The sequence below is a fragment of the Triturus cristatus genome, chromosome 10 (assembly GCF_964204655.1).
Source record: "Triturus cristatus chromosome 10, aTriCri1.1, whole genome shotgun sequence".
NCBI classification, from domain to species: domain Eukaryota; kingdom Metazoa; phylum Chordata; class Amphibia; order Caudata; family Salamandridae; genus Triturus; species Triturus cristatus.
In genome coordinates, this window is record NC_140593.1 from 263754168 (window position 1) to 263777283 (window position 23116).

A 23116-nucleotide genomic window follows, 5' to 3' on the forward strand; every position below is an offset into this window, starting at 1 on the left:
GTCGGAAAAATCATCAGACATGGATCCAAGAAATACATTTTGAATTGATAATGGAATATGACAATGAAATATCTTAGAGGACGTAGACCAAATGGATTTCCAAAATTTAATAACATTGGGACAATAATATATTAAGTGTAACAGTGTGCCATCCAAGGAAAGACAAGACCAACAAAGGGGAGAGGAGGAAGGACAAATCTTATGAATAAGAACGGGAGTACAAACTGCTCTGTTATATAGAAAAAATAGAGATTGAGTTATGTTAGTGGCTCTTGTGGTGGTAAATTCTTTTTGCCATTGTTTGTTCCATCTGTGAGTGGAAAGGGATTGTTCCCAGGCTATGTCTATGGAGGATTTTGGTCTATCAAATATAGGAGTAGACAGAAGCTTATATATAACAGAAGCTTTGGGAGTAGAGACAGGTAGGACTGTGTGCAAAGGGGTCAGGGATATGAATGGAGTGGATTCATCAGGAAATGCTTTGGTTACCGGGAATGATTGTAGTGCATTTGATATTTGTGTGTCTTGGGGCAAATAGGAATGAGGTAAGTTATAACATTCTAGTAGTGTGGTGACGGGTATGACGGAATTATGGGATACTAATTGATGAACATAAAAAATACCCTTTTCTTTCCAATGTTTGAAGTAGAATGATTTGTAGCGAAACTTAATGAATTTATTGTACCAAATGGAAGAGGCAAGAAATGCTTGCCGAAAATTAGCACCATTTGTAAACAGTAAATGTATCAAATATTGGGAATATTTTAAAATGGGGTATTGAGCAATGAAGGTACAATTGGACATAGAGCAAATGTCAGAAAAGGAGAATTCCTGAAGCAAAGAGCTTTCAAAAGTAATTCACCTAGGTATTGGTGAATCTTGATATTGCTTATTTGGTTGCAATAGTAGTGTGCCAACAAGGGATTTTGTTTTAGAAGAGTTAAGTTTCTTTGTGCAAAGCAAATTAGTTTTTAGATGAGCTCAAGACTGATACTCAGCCACACGTTATTCGATTGAATTTAATCAAAGATATACAACACACACGGGGTATCTTTTCAAGTGAAAAAATCACTGACTTTTTATATCGAAACAATTGATTAAAAAGGAGTACAGAGGACAAATAAATGTGCAATGCGACATGAAGGGAGAAAAACAACCAAATATTATCCACAGTACATGACACAAAAAATATATCCAATCCAATAAAGTAAACAGAGATCTATCTCATATTTGGAGAACAATCAGCTGTGCATGTGCGATATGGAAATGGATAATGTAGTCGACGTTTCGGTCTGTTAGGGCGTCAATCCGTCAGACCATCTTCAGGACAGTTGAAATTTCAGAGGGAGACTCCTGTATGAACATAGTGTCAATTAATTACAAAAAGTGGAACATAAAATTCTCTTCATAATGGATAGAGAAAACAGAGATAGCCCGTGTGTGAAAGAGCGATCTTTTTTAGATAATTATAGTGCAAAGGACACCTCATACCAATGGTTATGGCAGCGTTGTGAAATTGCCGCATAGTTCAGTGAAAGGGTGAAAAGCATATATTTTGTTGGTGGTAGCTCAACGAGTCTAGCATTCAAATACTGTGCTTACTTTTGAATCATTGCATTCGTATAGAGGTGTTATCGTTTCCTCATCAATTTTGGTTGTGCTCGTTCTATAAAGCAATACACAAATATAATATGATAATGAACTTGCCTTTTAATGCAAAACGAGGGCTTATTTAAGTTTCTATTGTTAGGACCTACCCGGTCTTAGTTGGGTAAGGATATTCCTTTTGTATGCCTATGGCGGAATAGTACAATAATGAGAGTCAGTATTCTGAGTATACTGTTCTTGTATAACAAGGAGGGCCAATTGGTCCTTCGTTGATTGGGCTTCTTAATTCAGAAGAATCTACGGAGCGGAAAAGCAAAATGCTGTTAGCTGAATAGGGCGACCAGTTAACCGCCACAAAGTTGGTCTCGCACCATGCTAGTCATACAAATAAATCAAAGGGTGCTTTGGAGATGGGTTATGAAATAGAGTTACAAATTGTGCATTCGAGTGCCAACATTTAAAATATGCTTACAAAGGAGTTCAACATTATTTAAACTAAACCTCAGTGTTTTGTTGCTAATTTTAAAAGATGACGCGTTATTGAGAATACAGAACAGATCTTGGGTCTAAGAGCAAGTCACTAGTTGTACTATCGAAAAAACAACTAACACTTAATCTGAGCGGGATATTGGCCTTGTATCATCTGATGAGGACCAAGTGTGGTAGTAGTACTCACGATTTTGTCGAAGTAGAAGCGAATTCAAGTACCGTCTATCAATGGGAACTCGAGCGAAATGTGGAGTTTGGGGGCGTTTATTTAAAGGCGTTAGTTAGCTGACAAACAGCTGTTTGCAATTAAGACACGAGGTGAATGGAGCGGATCTGCCGGAAATAAAGCGGACATCTTGTAGGGTGTTTATTGATAGGGGCAGTGTATCAAAAGTACGTATTGATGAGCTATCTTGGGGTTACAGAGAAAGCAATTTCTTGCCCTCCTACGGTATTATCAATTAAATATAGTCTCCTATAATTAACGGTGACAATAGCGACGATGCACTAAGTGTTTGCCGAAAACGGTGGCCATCTTGGAAAGGTGATTCGTATCAAATTCAACAGTCAACTTATTCAATTATGACAGGTTAGAGTGAAATCATAATCGTGACTGAATAATCGGATGGGTACTTGTCTAGAGATATAGTAGTTACATTATATGGCAGTGAAGAGAAGAAAAGAAACGTGAGGTGAAAGAATCGAGATAGACACTGTTCACATATCATGTCGATTCTTATACATAGCATAAGTAACATTGCTGACTAAGTATACAATGGTATATGACATGTGAATCAAAGGATGTTATAGATAATACATCTTGTAACTTCAAACTGTTGGTAAATCTTAAAACAAGCATCTAACTTAGTGTACATTAGTATATGACATGTGAATCAAAGGATGTTGTAGATAATACATATTATTACTTCAACCTATTGGCAAATCTTAGAACAAGCATCTAGAGTTGTCGTTATACTGTATGTTTATACATGCAACAAAATAATTTCATTAGGCACTCATCGATTTTCTGTGTCATATAATAGTTGAATTTGAAGCTATTGCTAATACATTTAGGCATTGATATGTAGACACCAATACATTGTAGTCCTAAAATACATGTTTAAACGTACAGTTATATAAAATAGACAACAGTTTGGGTTCTATTAAGGCTGTGGTGTTTACAATAGGATCAATCAGAAAGGGGGCAATTTTGCGGCTGAAAGAGTAAGGACTTAAGTTAGACATGCCAAGGTATGCCACTCAGTTGCCGTGTTCAAACCCTTTTTGATATTGTCACTTTTACAGATCCATTGGTTCTCTTTGATCATTAATGTGTGATCCACATTAGCCTGTCTGATTGTAGGTCTGACCACTTCTATGATCAACCACAGCATCTCTTTCTCAGTGTGTCGAAATCGTGTGTAGTGATCGACAAGTGGGGCATTTTCAACTTTGCATCTGATTCTAGATTGGTGTTGTAGGATGCGGGTTTTAGCCATTTGCGTTGTCTTTCCTATGTAGTTCAAACCACATGGGCATTGGATGCAATAAACAACGTTTTTAGTGTTGCAGTTAGAAAAAGATTTGAGTAATACTGTATGTCCATTGAGGTTAAAAGATTTCAATTTAGTGGTACTTGGGCATGCTGCACAGTTACCACATTTATGGTGTCCCACCAAAGGTATTATTTGTTTCATATTATCGACCTGATGTTGCTGTGGCATTTTGTATGCATGAACCAACCGGTCTTTAATATTTGGCCCTCTCTCGAATGAAAATAATGGTTGGTCTGTCAACTCAGGTAAGGATGCCAAAAGCGTCCAGTGTTTTTTTACAATTTTTTTGATTTTATTTGTGGCAGTCCCAAATGTGGTGACACAAACTAACATTGGGTCCGGTGCCTTTTGTTTGACTTCAAGCAGAGCATTCCGGTCGTTGTACCAAGCTCTTTTCAAAGATTTCTTGAGTAGTTTGTTGGGGTACCCTCGTGAGTGCAGTTTTTCTTTCAGTTTCTTAGCCTCAATGAAATAATCTTCTCTTCTGGAGCAGTTTCTCCGAAGCCGGAGGAACTGTCCAAATGGGAGTCCGTCCTTTAATGACTGTGAGTGGTGGCTGTCATATTTTAAAAGAGTGTTACGTGCCGTTGGTTTCGTGAATAAGGTGGTACGAATGCAATGATTCAAAAGTAAGCACAGTATTTGAATGCTAGACTCGTTGAGCTACCACCAACAAAATATATGCTTTTCACCCTTTCACTGAACTCTGCGGCAATTTCACAACGCTGCCATAACCATTGGTATGAGGTGTCCTTTGCACTATAATTATCTAAAAAAGATCGCTCTTTCACACACGGGCTATCTCTCTTTTCTCTATCCATTATGAAGAGAATTTTATGTTCCACTTTTTGTAATTAATTGACACTATGTTCATACAGGAGTCTCCCTCTGAAATTTCAACTGTCCTGAAGATGGTCTGACGGATTGACGCCCTAACAGACCGAAACGTCGACTACATTATCCATTTCCATATCGCACATGCACAGCTGATTGTTCTCCAAATATGAGATAGATCTCTGTTTACTTTATTGGATTGGATATATTTTTTGTGTCATGAACTGTGGATAATATTTGGTTGTTTTTCTCCCTTCATGTCGCATTGCACATTTATTTGTCCTCTGTACTCCTTTTTAATCAATTGTTTCTATATAAAAAGTCAGTGATTTTTTCACTTGAAAAGATACCCCCGTGTGTGTTGTATATCTTTGATTAAATTCAATCGAATAACGTGTGGCTGAGTATCAGTCTTGAGCTCATCTAAAAACTAATTTGCTTTGCACAAAGAAACTTAACTCTTCTAAAACAAAATCCCTTGTTGGCACACTACTATTGCAACTATATTTGCCCAAGCCCTCAAGGGTATATTGGGTGTTACCCCTAGATTGAACTATTGCTTATTTGGAGCATAAAATTGTCTAACTAAAAAAGCAGTATAATATAATTTTAAATTAGGGAAACGCACACACCCTTCAGTTTTTGGTTGAATTAATTCAGATAAGGCCTTACAGGAGGGTTTATTGTTCCACAGGAATTTAATACAGAGAGAGTCAAGTTATTTAAAATAGTAATTGGGAATTCTAAGGGGCAGCATAGAAAGCAAATAGAGAATGAGAGGAACAATTATCATTTTAATAGTGTCCAATCTGCCCCACCAAGATAGAAAGAAAGGGTACCAAGAATTAGGTTAATTTTGAATCTTAAGTTTTAGTGCATTGAAAGTGTGTAGAAGAGTATGGGGGATAGTAGGGGAAAACCATACACCCAGATATTTGATTTTAGATGGACACCATTTGAAGTTGGTGTCAGAAAACATGAATTGATAGCAGATGGAGTTAAACGTTAAGACCTCAGTTTTGGAAACATTTACTTTATAGCCAGATACTTTAGAGTATAAATCAATTACCTTTAAGAAAGGAGGCAGAGAAGAAGTAGGTTTAGAGAGATATATCAAGATATCATCTGCATAGGCAGATAATTTGATTTCGTCAGATTTGTGTTAAAAACCTGTTATTAGGGGGTTGTGATGGATGCGTTCAAGAAAAGGTTCAAGGCACAAAAGAAATAATAGAGGGGACAGGGGGCATCCTTGTCTGGTGCAGATTAAAATATGGGGACAAAAGACCAATAACAGAAACAGAAGCTCGTTGTTCTGAGTATAATAATTTAATAAATGAAATAAATTTGGGATCAAAACCAAACCACTCAAGAGTTTTGGACATAAATGGCCAGTTTATATGATCAAATGCTTTTTCTGCATCAAGGGATAATACAGCTAGAGGATCAGGATACTTTTTCCCCAAAGTAAGAATATTAAAAAACATCCTAGCATTATCAGAAGTAAGTCTACCTCTAACAAAGCCGGACTGATCTGGTTTAATTAGTAAGGGTATAACATTATCTAATCTAGGAGAGAGAATTTTTGCAAACATTTTACAATCTTTAATTAATGAGATTGGGCGATAATTTTGGCATAGGGTATGATCCTTGTCTGGTTTAGGGATGATTACAATAAGAGCATCTAAAAAAGATCCTTAAGGTTTTGATTTCGATATAAAGAAATTAAAAAGTTCATGTTGATGAGGAGCAAAAATAGTGGAGCAAGAAGAAAGCAGTTCAATAGAAAAACCATCGGGACCAGGAGCCCTGGCCCTCCTTAAAGATTTAATGGCATCAAGGATCTCTTGAAGAGATATATTCTTTTCAAGGAGAGTCATAGCATCCGGTACAGAGGGGGGAGAGGGAAGATCATCAAAGAAAGACTGAGTGTCACTATCAGAAGGATGTGTATCATCCATATATAGTGAGTGATAGTAGGATTGGAAACCATTAACAATATCTGAATTAGAGTGAAGTAAGTTATTAGTAGTAGTGTTACATATCGGGCCAATGGATTTTTTTTCCGTTTTAATTCTTAAATAGTTGGCCAATATTTTACCCGCTTTATTTTGACCCCCATGATATTTGGATTTTATTCTAAGTCGAATATTGCAAGCATCAGTTGTAGCTAATTTATTTAAGGCTGATTTTGCCTTAATAAGGTCTCGGAGATTTGTGGGGCAATTAGATGTAAAGAAAGAGTGTTCAAGAGATTTAATATGTTTGATGGTAGAGAGATACTGAAAGTTCAATATTTTCTTCTTTTTGGCAATGGTGAAGGATGCATTAAAGGCATCCCAGTTGTTGTGAATAGAAGTATAGCTAGGCTTATTAAACGGAAAAAACTCATTTATGAAAGAAGTAGCTTCAGAAATATAGGATTGATCAGATAGGAGTGAGAGCTTTTAAATCTCCATCAGGCATGTTTGGGGGTGGTAAGGGATAGATCAAATGACGAAGAGGCAGGGGCATGGTCAGAATAAAGATGGATACAATTTCCAAAGATTGAACAGAGGGTAGTAGAGATTTTGAAACCAAGATGTAATCAATACGTGACATAGTATGGTGGACATTTGAGAAAAATTTAAATTCATATTTATCAGGATTGCAAGTCTTCCATACATCATAAAGTGGACGAGAGGCAATAGCAGACTGAAAGACTTTATGCGACTTATCAGGTTTAAATTTACAATTTGATTTTCTGTCCGAAAAAGGGTCTAGCCAATTGTTAAAGTCTCCAGCAACAATAATATTGGGATTGGTAATGGAGGATAATTTTAATTTAATCATATTCCAAAAATCAGGGTCAGATTTGACTGGTCCATAAATGTTTAAAAAGGTGATTGTTTTATTTTGAACTTTGGCTTGAAGTATTGCCCATCATCCATTTGTGTTACATGCAGTAGACAAAATTTGAATCTTTAGGGATTTGTGACATAGGAGTGCCACCCCACCCTTACGGTTGACTGCAGGTGAAAAAACAACTTGGCCCACCCACTGGCATTTGAGTTTAAGAGATTCAATATCATTACAGTGGGTTTCCTGCAAAAAAAAGGAAAATTTAATTTCGATAAATGAGAGAATACCCTTTGCCGCTTGACAGGGTTTCCCAGACCACGGACGTTCCATGACACAACATTAAGCATGTATCACTTTGAAGACAAGGGTACAGGAACAATGATGACAGGCTGCAGAGACAACAATAGAAATAAAAAGATACCATATGTCAATAACAAAGTAACACAAAAGAATTATAAAGAACATGAAATGATGAAGGAAAGAAACCCATATGAAGTTGTAAAAAGGGAAAGAGGAGGAAGAAAGTGATAAAAGGAAAAGGAGAGAAAAGGATAACAAAAAAGGGAACATGAGAAAAATGAGGCAGATTGAGGAAAAAAGAGACAGATCAAGAACAAATGCCAGATCTGAAGCAAAAACAGAATACGATGATAAATGGGCATGTCGGCACCTAGAAACAGCAGAGAGAAGAGAAACAATTATAAAATAGAAGTAATTAAGCCACGTAGCCCATGTTTGAAGAGCAAAACCAGGGAATAAAAATTGGAAACAACAAGCCATGTGACAGAAACAGTAATATAACAGCTTTAAGACGAATAAGCATTTGTTTCCATAGGTGTTCTAGTGATGGATTGCAAGAACAGTCTTAACTTAGCCGGATAATCAAATGTTCAGGAGACACCTTCATAAGTAATCTTACATAGACAAGGATGAAGAATGCCATAACAAATATTCAGGGAACTCATTTGAGGACGAAGTGACAGAAATTCCTTACGTCTGGCATTGGTTGCATTTGAAAGGTCTTGAGTTATAAAAAATATTGTGACGCGACCAAACAAGATGACGTTTCTCTCTGGCGCACTTCAGAACATGCCTCAGATCGGTGAATTCTAAAAAGAGCATTATGATACCACGTGGTCTGGTAGAATGAGGTTGAGGACGACCAAGATGATGTGCTCATGGAATGTTTAAAGTTGTAGAGGACAGAAGATTCAGAAGGTCAGGCATACATTTCTTTAAAAAGGGAGCAACTAAGGGCCTTCAATATTCTCTGGTAAACCATAAAGACGTAGGTTATTCTTCCTGTTGCGATTTTCAAGGTCCTCTGTGTGGAGTTTAAGCTTTTGAAATTCTTGTTCGACCAGAGGAATTTTGGTTGCTACGTCCTGAATTTGGCCCGCTCGTTGTTCTATTTCATTTATTTTACCTTCCATATTAATCCATCGATCCTCAAATAATTGAAGTTTTTCGTTGGTGGCATCCATGAAAGGTTTGAGAGCACGTAGTTCATCCAAAATTGCATCCAGGACAGGATTTGAAGATAAGTGGACTGGAGACGGAGAATAATTTTTAGCCCTTTTAGGTTTGGTGCCAGAAGCAGATGCCTTAGATAGATTAAGCGAGTCATTAGACATTTTAATAGAATGTGACTGGCGTTGAGAGATCCTTGTAATGGTAACAAGCCTGCCCATACAATGAGTGGTATGACTGTATAAATAGCAATAGTAGAACAAGCACCACTAAAAGGTGAGGAGGCGTAGAAGTGAATCTGCTGATTGAGAACCCTTTAAGGAGCACCTCACAATGCGTGTATTGGTACACCACTCCTCAAAATCCATCAAAAGAGGTGCAAATAGAGCTGACACAGCGACAGTTTATGACCAAAACATGCTCCAGATCATATAAACTGACAGCCCCATATGAACACAAATTCCAAGATATGTGTAGACATAGTAGGAAGAAAATTCCTTTCACCTTAATATTATAAGAAAATATATTAAGGACCAACTGGTGCAAATATGGTAAGAAAGTCAAGCAAAACAAGCACCAAAGCACAGGTTGGGAGGAAAACCATGGCTTAAGGAAAAGGTGCAGAAAAAATGGTGAGGTAAAACAAAATTACAAAGGAGGCTCACCCAAAAAGTTATTAGCTGCATGAAGAGCATGGAGTAGAGACTCGCACGAAGCACCACTCAAAATGGTGGCCGTCCGCGAGTGAGTAGATCCGATATCGCGGTGTGAAAAGATGAATAAAGGGCTCCACAGGTCCTAATTTCTTTCAGTAGCACGCATTAGTCATTAGGCGTCAGGGACCTGCCTTGTAAGCTCTAGAGGAGGTCTAAATGCGGCCAGAAGAGATGAAGGTGGCTCCGTGAATAGCGGAGCTCAAAGAGGTGCCCCCATCTTGTTTCAGCGCTCAAGCAACGCCCATTACTGCACTGTTTAAGTCATATTTTTGTCGGGAGTTTGTATAAAAACAACCATTTAAACCAATTTGTTGTGTTTGCAGTGAGGCGGGGCGTCGCAATGATATCGGTAACCACGATCACCACGAATACTTTTCGAAATGACAAAACCAATATAGGCAATTAATAGCTACCACCACATTCCAAACTTATAACTGCAAAATGGATTCAACTTAAGTGGAGCTCCACAAGCGACAGAGTGAGTTAGATAAATGCTGTATGTGGTGATTTGCCATGCCAGGTACTTGTCCGCACTGTGCCATCATTGCGAACGGCACCATGCACAGCGCAAGCGAGCGCTCGTTTCTTTGTGTCACTTGAGTAGATTTTTACTTGAGCAGCAGCTTTCTCAATGCGAACAGACAGTTTCTCAATGTGAGTGGTCACAAGCATACATGACCATTTGCAATGAGAAATCTGACCACCCACGTTGAGAAATCTTGCCGGGAGGTTGAATTTCCACGCTCGCCAACTTGATGTTGATGATCCCGAACAAGGAACAATATCGCCAGAAGGTGGATTTTGCACGCGCTCGCCAACTTGACGTTGAGGACCGCGAGCGAGGAAAAAACTCTGCGGAGCGGAGTTTTTGGGAACTTCGTGAGCTCTGCGTAACACGGAGTCTGGAAAACTCCTCAAACTCCGTGAGTGGAGCTGAGTTTACCACCCAGACTCAATTAAAACCAACGCACTAAACTACTGTATAATAGCATGTAGGACTCCCTTTATATCTCTATAACACAGTGCATACTTTTTTCAGTGTAAACAATTACTGCATGGATCATTGTATCTCTAAGTTTCTCATTGACTGCATAAGTACTTGATGGGATCTGTGAGATGGTGCAGCAGTCTATCAATACTTCTGTTACAAAATGCGTGGCTGCCGCAGTACATCTATCAGTGGGTGCATCAGTTGTGGTTGTGTAAGTATCTCACTCAATCTGTGAGTAGGTGCATGAGTGTCTTTGTGCATTTGTAAGTATGTCTGTCTGACTGGATCTGTGAGTGGATACATGAGTGTCTAAGGGGGGTGTCGGAATGGGTGAGTGAGTGGGTGCATGAGTGTATTAGTGGATCTGTGAGTGAGTGTATAAATCTCTCAAAGGGTCTATACCTGGCAGCATGAGTATGTTAGTGGTTCTGTCAGTGGGTGTGTGGGTCGGTGAGTGTGAATGTGCGTAGATACATGAGTCTCTGAGTCTTTACCTGTAACAGGGTGCATAAGTCTCTGAGTGGGTCTATAAGTGGCTCTGTTAGTGACTGTATGGGGGTGTGAGTGTCTGAGTGAGTCTGTGAGTTGATGTATGAGTATCTGAGTGGTTCTGTGAGTGGGTGTATTAGTGTCTCAATGGGTCTGTGAGTGAGAGTATAAGTCTCCGAGTAGGTGAGTGAATGGGTGTATGCGTGAGTATCTGACTGGGTCTGTGACTGGGAGCGCGAGTGTCTGGGTGGGTCTGTGTGTGGTTGCATAAGCCTTCACTGGGTGAGGGAGTGAGTGGATGCATGTATATCTGAGTTAATATGTGAGTGGGTGTCTGAGTTTCTGAGTGTATGAGGAAGTGAGTGACTGAGTCCATAAGTCTCGGAGAGGGTTTGTGATTGAATGTGACTGTATGGATCTGTGAGTGGGTATAAGAGTCTCTAAGTAGGTATGAGACTGTACGCATGAGTCTATGACTGAGTCTCTAAGGAGGTGCATGAGTCACTGAGTGGGTCTGCACATGGGTGTATGACTCACCAACTGAGTATGTACCATTCCCAGATGATAAAATGGTGGCTGTGACGTTCTGTTCAGGTTGCGTCCAGCCAATCAGAGCATTCTTGTTCACGCATGCATCCGTGATCAATGGCGAAATGTCCACGGCCAGAGATATATCTATAATTTTTGGGTTACATTTCTCAAAAACTACTAGACAGAGTTGTACCAAAAAACAAAAAGCACAGTCAGCGTAGCAACATCTACATTCTGCCAAATTTGGTGTAAATCCATCAAGTAGTTTTGGCTGTAGGTTTGACAACTCGTTCCTATAGAAATTAACATTAAAAACGCACCCTTTTTTCACACCCCTCTTACCCCAAACTTTCCATGACAACCAGAACTTACTTTGACACATTTTGGGAAAAGTTCATGAAGATTGGCCAAAGGACGCCAAAGTTGTAGCCAAGTCAAAAAAGCTTTTCCTCTGGAAACTAGGTCCTAACTATAACTACCCACTGGTGACCGCCAGTAGGTAATATATATATTCTATACAAAAAAAGAGGTTTCTTACCCAAATCTCTGAATTAATTCTGTTTATTTCAAAATTCATAGTGGTGGCAGTACACTATCATAGGAGTAGTCATTCCTCGTACTTTTCAGCCCGCCATCAGGCCTTGATCACAGGTGCTAATGATTGGTCAGAGTGTGTATATACATATATTTTTTTTTAATGTGCACTATTGATAGTCTGGCCGTGATGCGTTGACAGCATGTTAGATGCAGGCTTAAGTACGGTTTTAGCGTGGCCCGGTCACATGCACTTGTTGCAGCATGTATAGGATGATGGAACCGGTGTATACTATTTCATTTATCTAAAACTGTGCTTTTCTCCCTTATTATCTTTTACCACATGAGCGGTCGTATTAGTATTAATGTTTACACAATTGCAACACTTCCTAGTGGGATACTAAACGCATCAAAAAGGGGATCATAGGACGCCCATGCTGTTATTATTAATTTTAGTCGCCATTTTGATTGTTTGATTGTCTTTTTATCTGGAAATCAACATTTATCAATGTTATTAGGAATTAATTTAGAGGATTTTTCCTTTTTTATCTTACATTCGAACTTGAAGTTTTGCCTTTTATGCACTTGCACTTTTGGGGGTTGATTGTGGCACATTTAATGTTCTTTGATACGATCTCAGTCTCCCAATGTCGTACTGCATGCATTGCACATATATATATATATATATATTCACTGAAAAAACCATAGGTTTCACACATGTTATAGTTAGCTGTACATTTTACTGATAAAAAACCAATGAAATTCCCCCGTTATAGTTACTGTAGGCAACTATAACTCACGCGACCGTAATCCTCAGCTGATGCTAATACTGTATTTAGACACTTATTTGCCCATGTCTTCTTCCATTAAATTTAAGCTATACATATATTACAAATATTTTTTTTTCATAAAGACACATATGTCATCAGCAGAGGATTACGGTTGCGTGAGTTATAGTTGCCTACAGTAACTATAACGGGGGAATTTCATTGGTTTTTTATCAGTAAAATGTACAGCTAACTATAACATGTGTGAAACCTATGGTTTTTTCAGTGAATTTGCAAGGTTTTTTAAATGCTAATTCCTAACTATAACGTGTGTGAAACCTATGGTTTTTTCAGTGAATTTGTACGTTTTTTTAAATGCTAACTTACTTTACGCCATTCGTGGCGTGCGCGCCCAGTTAACGCAGTTCGTTCCGTGCGCGCCCACTTTACGCAGTTAGTGCCATGCACGCACAGTGGTCATGCGGTGCGCTGCGCGCACCGCGTGCCCACATTATGCGGGATGGGCCATGTACACACGATGCGCTTCGCGCACCGTGCGCACATGGGGGACATATTATGCGCATCGTTGTGAAATGTTTTGTTTATTATTTTCATTTATTTGATATGCCATGCACAAATGGAGCCCTTAGGGCACCATTTGCACATGGGGTGTGGAAAGTGTGGATAATTTTATTTTATTTTTTAAATTTTTACCGTACGCGTACGGTAAGCGTAATCGGCGATTTTTCGAAAAAAATAATAATTTTTTTTTGCCTTTGGGGGTTGTTTGGGGGCCCGTATATCACTGCTGGGTGATTATTATCTCAATATACTGCCCCTTTACACATTTTTGGGCTTCATTTATGCTGCCCCACTCTGAGTGCGAGAGAGAAAATGGCGGCCGCCGCTTCCTGGTTTCGGCCGATTCGAATGTTTACTAAGATCTAAGAGCCAATCAGAATCGCGCTCGCGCACGCCACCGTACGCGTACGGTAAGCGCACCGTAAGCGCACCGTAAGCTGGCTCAGATATATATATTGATTTAAAGGCTATTTTCTCAGAATCTACTGAACAGATTTACACCAAACCTACAAAAGGCACTTCCTTGACCTGAGGACTACCTCTCTGCCAAATTTCAAGTAATTCTGTTCAGCCGTTCGGGCTGTAGCTGTGTCTAAAGGTCCTATGGAAAAATGCATGGGAAAAATGCGTTTTGGGACCCCCCTTTTATCTCAGCCCCCGCTTGACGAATCCCCCCGAGACTTTCAGGGTAGGAGCAGAGCGTAGCGCCCCACCTATTTTGAAAAATTCACGAGGATTCGTCAACCGGCGCAAAAGTTATTCAAAATAGAATGTTGCGGATTTCCTATGGAAACGTGGTCCTAACTATAACTACCTACTGGCGACCGCGGTTCACACGGTTAAAATATCACAGCTCCAAAGTCCCACCAAATCCGCTGAACTCCAAGGGTGAGTGCTTCGTATCCTTTGGATTGAGCTGCGATTTTGAATGCGAGACCTCACCCTCGTATAACAAGAGCACCCGCCCTTGGAGTTCAGCGGATTTGGTGGGACTTTGGAGCTGTGATATTTTAACCGTGTGAACCGCCGTGGTCCTGACAAACCATGCCGACCTAATGGCCGTGGGCTATCCAAGCCCAAGGACGCCGATCCATTAGATTGACGCCTGCAGGTACGTCGTGTGATGACATCCAGCGGCTGGCGAGGGGTGTCCTTGGTGCATTAATAAGGGACTGCAGAGAAAAAAGATGGCAAGCGCTGGTCATTTTTTCCATTGGGATTGCATAAATGGAATTGCCCATTTAGGCGGTAAATGGAATATAATAGATCGCAATGCCAGCGTATGTACAATGATACACCACAGCCGGAGAATATCTAAAAGGAGTGCTGCAGCCCTTCCATTGGTTGGGATCCAACCTATTAGAACTGGGAACTTACAATATAAACCAATGGGACACCAGGTACCATAAACAGGCAGTTCAAACACTGAGGAAGGCTTGTATGCCGAAATGCATTTGTAGAACTGCTAATAAATCATTGCTTACACCCCGTGAGTGCTTCGTATCCTTTGGATTGAGCTGCGATTTTGAATGCGAGACCTCACCCTCGTAAAACAAGAGCACCCGCCCTTGGAGTTCAGCGGATTTGGTGGGACTTTGGAGCTGTGATATAGATATATATATATATATATGTATATATATATATATATACATATTATCTACTGGCGGTCGCCAGTAGATAGTTATAGTTATGACCGTGTTTCCATAGGAAATCTGAAAATTCTATTTTGAACAACTTTGGCGCCGGTTGACGAATCCTCGCGAATTTTTCAAAACTAATGGGGCGCTCCGCTCAGCTCCTACCCTGAAAGTCTCGGGGTGATTTGTCAAGCGGGGGCTGAGAAAAAAGGGGGGTCCCAAAACGCGTTTTCCCCATGCATTTTCCCATAGGACCTTTAGTCGAAGGTACAGCCCGTACACCCAGACACTCGCGCTCCCAGTCACAGACCCAGTCAGATACTCACGCATACACCCATTCACTCACCTACTCGGAGACTTATACTCTCACTCACAGACCCATTGAGACACTAATACACCCACTCACAGAACCACTCAGATACTCATACATCAACTCACAGACTCACTCAGACACTCACACCCCCATACAGTCACTAACAGAGCCACTTATAGACCCACTCAGAGACTTATGCACCCTGTTACAGGTAAAGACTCAGAGACTCATGTATCTACGCACATTCACACTCACCGACCCACACACCCACTGACAGAACCACTAACATACTCATGCTGCCAGGTATAGACCCTTTGAGAGATTTATACACTCACTCACAGATCCACTAATACACTCATGCACCCACTCACTCACCCATTCCGACACCCCCCTTAGACACTCATGTATCCACTCACAGATCCAGTCAGACAGACATACTTACAAATGCACAAAGACACTCATGCACCTACTCACAGATTGAGTGAGATACTTACACAACCACAACTGATGCACCCACTGATAGATGTACTGCGGCAGCCACGCATTTTGTAACAGAAGTATTGATAGACTGCTGCACCATCTCACAGATCCCATCAAGTACTTATGCAGTCAATGGGAAACTTAGAGATACAATGATCCATGCAGTAATTGTTTACACTGAAAAAAGTATGCACTGTGTTATAGAGATATAAAGGGAGTCCTACATGCTATTATACAGTAGTTTAGTGCGTTGGTTTTAATTGAGTCTGGGTGGTAAACTCAGCTCCACTCACGGAATTTGAGGAGTTTTCCAGACTCCGTGTTACGCAGAGCTCACGAAGTTCCCAAAAACTCCGCTCCGCCCCACATGGGGGACATATTATGCGCATCGTTGTGAAATGTTTTGTTTATTATTTTCATTTATTTGATATGCCATGCACAAATGGAGCCCTTAGGGCACCATTTGCACATGGGGTGTGGAAAGTGTGGATAATTTTTTTTTTTTTTTTAAATTTTTACCGTACGCGTACGGTAAGCGTAATCGGCGATTTTTCGAAAAAAATAATAATTTTTTTTTGCCTTTGGGGGTTGTTTGGGGGCCCGTATATCACTGCTGGGTGATTATTATCTCAATATACTGCCCCTTTACACATTTTTGGGCTTCATTTATGCTGCCCCACTCTGAGTGCGAGAGAGAAAATGGCGGCCGCCGCTTCCTGGTTTCGGCCGATTCGAATGTTTACTAAGATCTAAGAGCCAATCAGAATCGCGCTCGCGCACGCCACCGTACGCGTACGGTAAGCGCACCGTAAGCGCACCGTAAGCTGGCTCAGATATATATATTGATTTAAAGGCTATTTTCTCAGAATCTACTGAACAGATTTACACCAAACCTATAAAAGGCACTTCCTTGACCTGAGGACTACCTCTCTGCCAAATTTCAAGTAATTCTGTTCAGCCGTTCGGGCTGTAGCTGTGTCTAAAGGTCCTATGGAAAAATGCATGGGAAAAATGCGTTTTGGGACCCCCCTTTTATCTCAGCCCCCGCTTGACGAATCCCCCCGAGACTTTCAGGGTAGGAGCAGAGCGTAGCGCCCCACCTATTTTGAAAAATTCACGAGGATTCGTCAACCGGCGCAAAAGTTATTCAAAATAGAATGTTGCGGATTTCCTATGGAAACGTGGTCCTAACTATAACTACCTACTGGCGACCGCCAGTAGGTAATATATATATATATATATATATATATATATATATATATATATATATATCGCAGCTCAATCCAAAGGATACGAAGCACTCACGGGGTGTAAGCAATGATTTATTAGCAGTTCTCCAAATGCATTTTGGCATACAAGCCTTCCTCAGTGTTTGAACTGCCTGTTTATGGTACCTGGTGTCCCATTGGTTTATATTGTAAGTTCCCAGTTCTAATAGGTTGGATCCCAACCAATGGAAGGGCTGCAGCACTCCTTTTAGATATTCTCCGGCTGTGGTGTATCATTGTACATACGCTGGCATTGCGATCTATTATATTCCATTTACCGCCTAAATGGCCAATTCCATTTATGCAATCCCGATGGAAAAAATGACCAGCGCTTGCCATCTTTTTTCTCTGCAGTCCCTTATTAATGCACCAAGGACACCCCTCGCCAGCCGCTGGATGTCATCACACGACGTACCTGCAGGCGTCAATCTAATGGATCGGCGTCCTTGGGCTTGGATAGCCCACGGCCATTAGGTCGGCATGGTTTGTCAGGACCACGGCGGTTCACACGGTTAAAATATCACAGCTCCAAAGTCCCACCAAATCCGCTGAACTCCAAGGGTGAGTGCTTCGTATCCTTTGGATTGAGCTGCGATTTTGAATGCGAGACCTCACCCTCGTATAACAAGAGCACCCGCCCTTGGAGTTCAGCGGATTTGGTGGGACTTTGGAGCTGTGATATTTTAACCGTGTGAACCGCCGTGGTCCTGACAAACCATGCCGACCTAATGGCCGTGGGCTATCCAAGCCCAAGGACGCCGATCCATTAGATTGACGCCTGCAGGTACGTCGTGTGATGACATCCAGCGGCTGGCGAGGGGTGTCCTTGGTGCATTAATAAGGGACTGCAGAGAAAAAAGATGGCAAGCGCTGGTCATTTTTTCCATTGGGATTGCATAAATGGAATTGGCCATTTAGGCGGTAAATGGAATATAATAGATCGCAATGCCAGCGTATGTACAATGATACACCACAGCTGGAGAATATCTAAAAGGAGTGCTGCAGCCCTTCCATTGGTTGGGATCCAACCTATTAGAACTGGGAACTTACAATATAAACCAATGGGACACCAGGTACCATAAACAGGCAGTTCAAACACTGAGGAAGGCTTGTATGCCGAAATGCATTTGGAGAACTGCTAATAAATCATTGCTTACACCCCGTGAGTGCTTCGTATCCTTTGGATTGAGCTGCGATTTTGAATGCGAGACCTCACCCTCGTAAAACAAGAGCACCCGCCCTTGGAGTTCAGCGGATTTGGTGGGACTTTGGAGCTGTGATATAGATATATATATATATATGTATATATATATATATATACATATTATCTACTGGCGGTCGCCAGTAGATAGTGATAGTTATGACCGTGTTTCCATAGGAAATCTGAAAATTCTATTTTGAATAACTTTGGCGCCGGTTGACGAATCCTCGCGAATTTTTCAAAACTAATGGGGCGCTCCGCTCAGCTCCTACCCTGAAAGTCTCGGGGTGATTTGTCAAGCGGGGGCTGAGAAAAAAGGGGGGTCCCAAAACGCGTTTTCCCCATGCATTTTCCCATAGGACCTTTAGTCGAAGGTACAGCCCGAACGGCTGAACAGAATTACTTGAAATTTGGCAAAGAGGTAGTCCTCAAGTCAGGCATGTGCCTTTAGCATATATGGTGTCAATCTGTTCAGTAGTTCATGAGAAAATTGCATTTAAAAGTACATAAATATCTATAAGCGCGCACCGTGCTGGCACCGTGCGCGCACCCTAACGTGCGCGAGCGCAATTCTGATTGGTGGTTACATGTCAGTCAACATTCGAATCGGTCGAAATCAGGAAGTGTCGACCACCAATTTGTGTGTTTGGTGTGTGACAGTGAAAAATAAAGGTGGAGAACGTGAAAAGGGGGCAGGGTAGAGAATTCCTGACCCCCTAGACTTTGTCAGGGGGTCCCTGAAGGACCCCAAAAGGTGAAAAAAACATTTTTTTTTTCAAAAATTCGCACGGTGTGCGCACCGTGCGCGCGCGGTGAAAAACCTTAAAAAAATAAAAAACATTTTAAATGAGCCATTCCATATTACAGGATACAGTCAATCTATAACTATATACATAGGTAGTTTATTGTAAAATAAATATATAAAAAATATAATAATACATACATAACTTACATTTAAAAAACCTTACAAATTCACTTAAAAAACCATAGGTTTCACACACGTTATAGTTAGGAATTAGCATTTAAAAAACCTTGCAAATTCACTTAAAAAACCATAGGTTTCACACATGTTATAGTTAGCTGGAGATTTCACTCGTAAATAACCAATGAAATTCCCCCGTTATAGTTAGTTCAGATAACTATAACTCGCGCGACCGCCACTCTATCACAAGGATGATGTCATCAGTGATGTCATGAGTGATGCCACTGACCATGTCATGAGTGATGTAATATGTGACGTCATGAGCAGTGGATTGCGGGCGCGCGAGTTATAGTTATCTGAACTATGAGTCCATAGTAGGTTTGTTACCTTGCTGTGTTTGTTTTACATGCATATTACAGAATGCTAAAAATTAAACACAATGCACGTCTGAAAATAGCATTGCATCGACACACAGAAGAATACAGATATAAAACACTAATTTAGCAGTTCATTGCATTAGTCATAAAAGCGCGGTTGCTTTTAACAGGTATTTTTGCTTCATTTAGCCATGTCTCATAATTTGTGATCTCCTCTGGCAAAAGTATACATCTGGGAGCAAAAGTGTCTTAGTTTTGGCTGTGCTGGCATGTCAGCATCCACTAAATTAATCAACCAAACTCTCTTTCCAGCTATGAAATACGAACGCAAATGCTATTTCCATGTGGTAGTCATGACCCATAGTCAACTTGCCAACTCACTGTGCTCCCCTCTGAACTGGCAGGGCAGCATTGCGCCCAGCCGAGGGCGGGATGCCGTGCTGGTCACATCTCACTATAGTGCCGGACTCCTGTATAAGATCCACACAGCATTCCATTACTGCTTTTGCAAAGTGCATCTGCTGGGAGGCATGTTCATTCAGAGGGAGAGGGAGGGAGCGAGGGAGGGAGAGAGAGGGAGAGGGAGAGAGAGAGAGAGAGAGGGAGAGAGAGAGAGAGAGAGAGGTGGAGGGAGAGAGAGAGAGAGAGGGAGAGAGAGAGAGAGAGAGAGAGAGAGAGGGAGAGGGAGAGAGGGAGAGAGAGAGAGAGAGAGAGAGAGAGGGAGGGAGAGAGGGAGAGAGAGAGAGAGAGAGAGAGGGAGAGAGAGAGAGAGAGAGAGAGAGGGAGAGAGGGAGAGAGAGAGAGGGAGAGAGGGAGAGAGAGAGAGAGAGAGAGAGGGAGAGAGGGAGAGCGAGAGGGAGAGGGAGAGAGAGAGAGAGAGAGAGAGAGAGAGAGAGAGAGAGAGGGGGAGAGAGAGACGGCTTTCACACGATTCATGGTTTCTCGGTCCCTCTTCTTTTCATTCATCGTGCAGCCAGCAGTCAATGAAAGCCACATTAATACTTCATCAAATCTTTAATGAGTTAGCCACTGGCAGCCTAGCGTGCACATGCACAGTTAGAGGTTTCTCAAGACCTCGGGCAGATGGACTGACACGCAGCCTAGGCGGGGGCAAAAGGTCTCCACCCCCACTCTGATGCACCCTCAAAGAAACCCTAACCACAGTATTCTACCACCATGTCCCCAATAAAGTGTCAACATACAGTTAGAGGTTTGTACAATAGTCCAATCACAATATTGACCCTACCACTAGATAGCAATGTAAGTCTAGAGAAGTGGACCTGGAGATAACAATAGTAAGTCTATACTTACACTGACAAAGGAGGGGTAAATGATATAGTGGCTGTGTCATGTTTATAGGTTCATATTTCAACATTTTTGATATTTCGAACTTGATGTAGTGACACTTGCAGGTTTGTCCGATAGGTCGCAGTAACGTTCAGCACTCCCTTTAGAGAGCAGCCACAGGAAAACACAGCATCCAGCGCAAGACCACTCTGACTATGTTGAGCATCTTCTGCCTACAGATAGCCCCACAGCCACCCTCCCTGGGCAAACCCACAGCCACAGACGCAACAGGTTTTATGCTATATAAATATATTCTAACATAACATCGAACCCCAAAGAAGAGGTACATGCCACAAGGTAAGTACTCTCTAAACCTCTTAAATATTTCCCCCAGGCTTAGTGGGCGTTTACCAGGTGCCTGAAAACTGCCATCCAATCAGAGTGGCTTCCTTTGGTGTAGGGTGACATAGGCAGCTTACAGCTAAAGATGAAGAATCCATGAAAAAAGATCTGCTCCATCAACACCTGGATGAGTAGGCATGGCCACTACTTACATCTCTTCCCAGACGGAACGTTTTCAAGTGTGCTAAGAAGAAACGGCATTTTACCACTACAGCAAAGGGACTAATCCTCTGCCCTGTGACTTCGAACATGTGCTCCTGCACTATATATACACGAAATAGTACCAAGCCAGTCTGCCAGAGACACTTTCGAAAGTACTACCACATTTCTAGCATTTTTGCAGCTGCGCTGTTTTGCATGATCTTGTTTCCATTAGTCTTGTTTAGGTCCTGCCAGATAGAGCTGGTCCCTGCTCGTTATCGGGAGACACCATGTGAAAGGGGGACTAAGCCATCCCATGTTGCCCATCCCTGCAGTAATAATGACAACTCTTTTTATAGCAGATTTAAAATGCTCTAAATAATAAGTGTATCTATTACTCCGTCAATGCTGCTTAATTTATTGACCTTACAAAAACGAAAGGTGGAGAGGGGGCCTTGCAAGAAATCAAACATGAGACAGGTTGATTGGACAAAATGTCAGCAGCATGCACTGAACTCAATGATGCATTTTCTCAACTTACCTCTACTGCAGTTGATGTGCCTGTGTCATCAATATTTCACCCATATGTATCATACCAGTGTCTATACTGGCTCTGCTCTTTTGCACCCAGAAGGATTACGACTACAAGTTACTCCTGGATCTGATACTGCATGTTGCTGACACCATCTTTAGGATTGGTCACATCCCCATAGTTTGCATTGTCACTAACCCTACTACTGTTTATGTTGCATTCGGTCACATGGGCTGTTCGCCAGATTTTACTGTCCCAGTGCCTGGAGTTGTCACTAGTTATAGGATTGCATGTGTTGTCCCTCGTGCTAGTGAGGTGTCTTTCACTCTGACCCATTTTTCCTTTTCTCTGCTGCTTCTCCTTTCATTGCTTATGTCCCTTTCCCACCTCACAACTTTTTCTCCATGCACCTTACTCTTTAAGGCATAGGCAAGTAAAGATTATCACTGCCTCTGACACTGTACACGAGTGAAAAGAGTGAATCTGGAGACCATGCTGGGTCTGAGCATAATGGACAATCTAAAAATGGGCGCACTGGTAGACTATGAAAAGTCGAAATGGAAAAGCGCAAGGTAAAATTGGAGACCACACACTGTCCATGAGTTAAGACGTGTAGTAAATTACTGGATGGTTGGATAGGACCTGCAGTTCACATCTGCTATCATGGTTCCCTGTAGTCCAGTGAAATAGCTCAATGAATGTTGCCTAACTCTTCCCAGTACCATTCCACTAGAGTGCACAAATGTTCACTTTATTTTTACAAGTCTGTTTAGAAGAGTCCCAAACTTGTATACAGATTTTGATTGAAACAGTGCTCAAAATGTATCATATTCTGTCAATCTCAGTTATATCAGCTTTAATATAAAACACTGTTAGACCTGTCAGCCTTAAGGAGGTCTTCCCTAAAACATTTTCCAATTCCAAAAATTCTTTATTTCGGCCATATAGACCATAAAAGATGCAATGCAAACATTACAGCATTAAAACATTATTTTAAAACATTTTGCTTGCTTAGCTCCTCTTTTTGCTATATCTTTTTGTTGGTCTTAGGACTCTGAGCATATTGCCAGTGCTAAAGTGCATGTGCTTCTCACCTAAACATGGTGACATTGGTGAATACCCAACTGACATATTTCTTTTACTTGTAA

The 23116-nt window shown here is 41.2% G+C and overlaps 1 protein-coding gene across 2 annotated transcripts in view; it reads left to right on the forward strand.

The window, feature by feature from the left end:
* The window catches only part of LOC146789297 (calcitonin gene-related peptide type 1 receptor-like), a 2166593-nt gene that overhangs the window by 614023 nt on the left and 1529454 nt on the right, over positions 1 to 23116 (forward strand). The window lies entirely within an intron of this gene.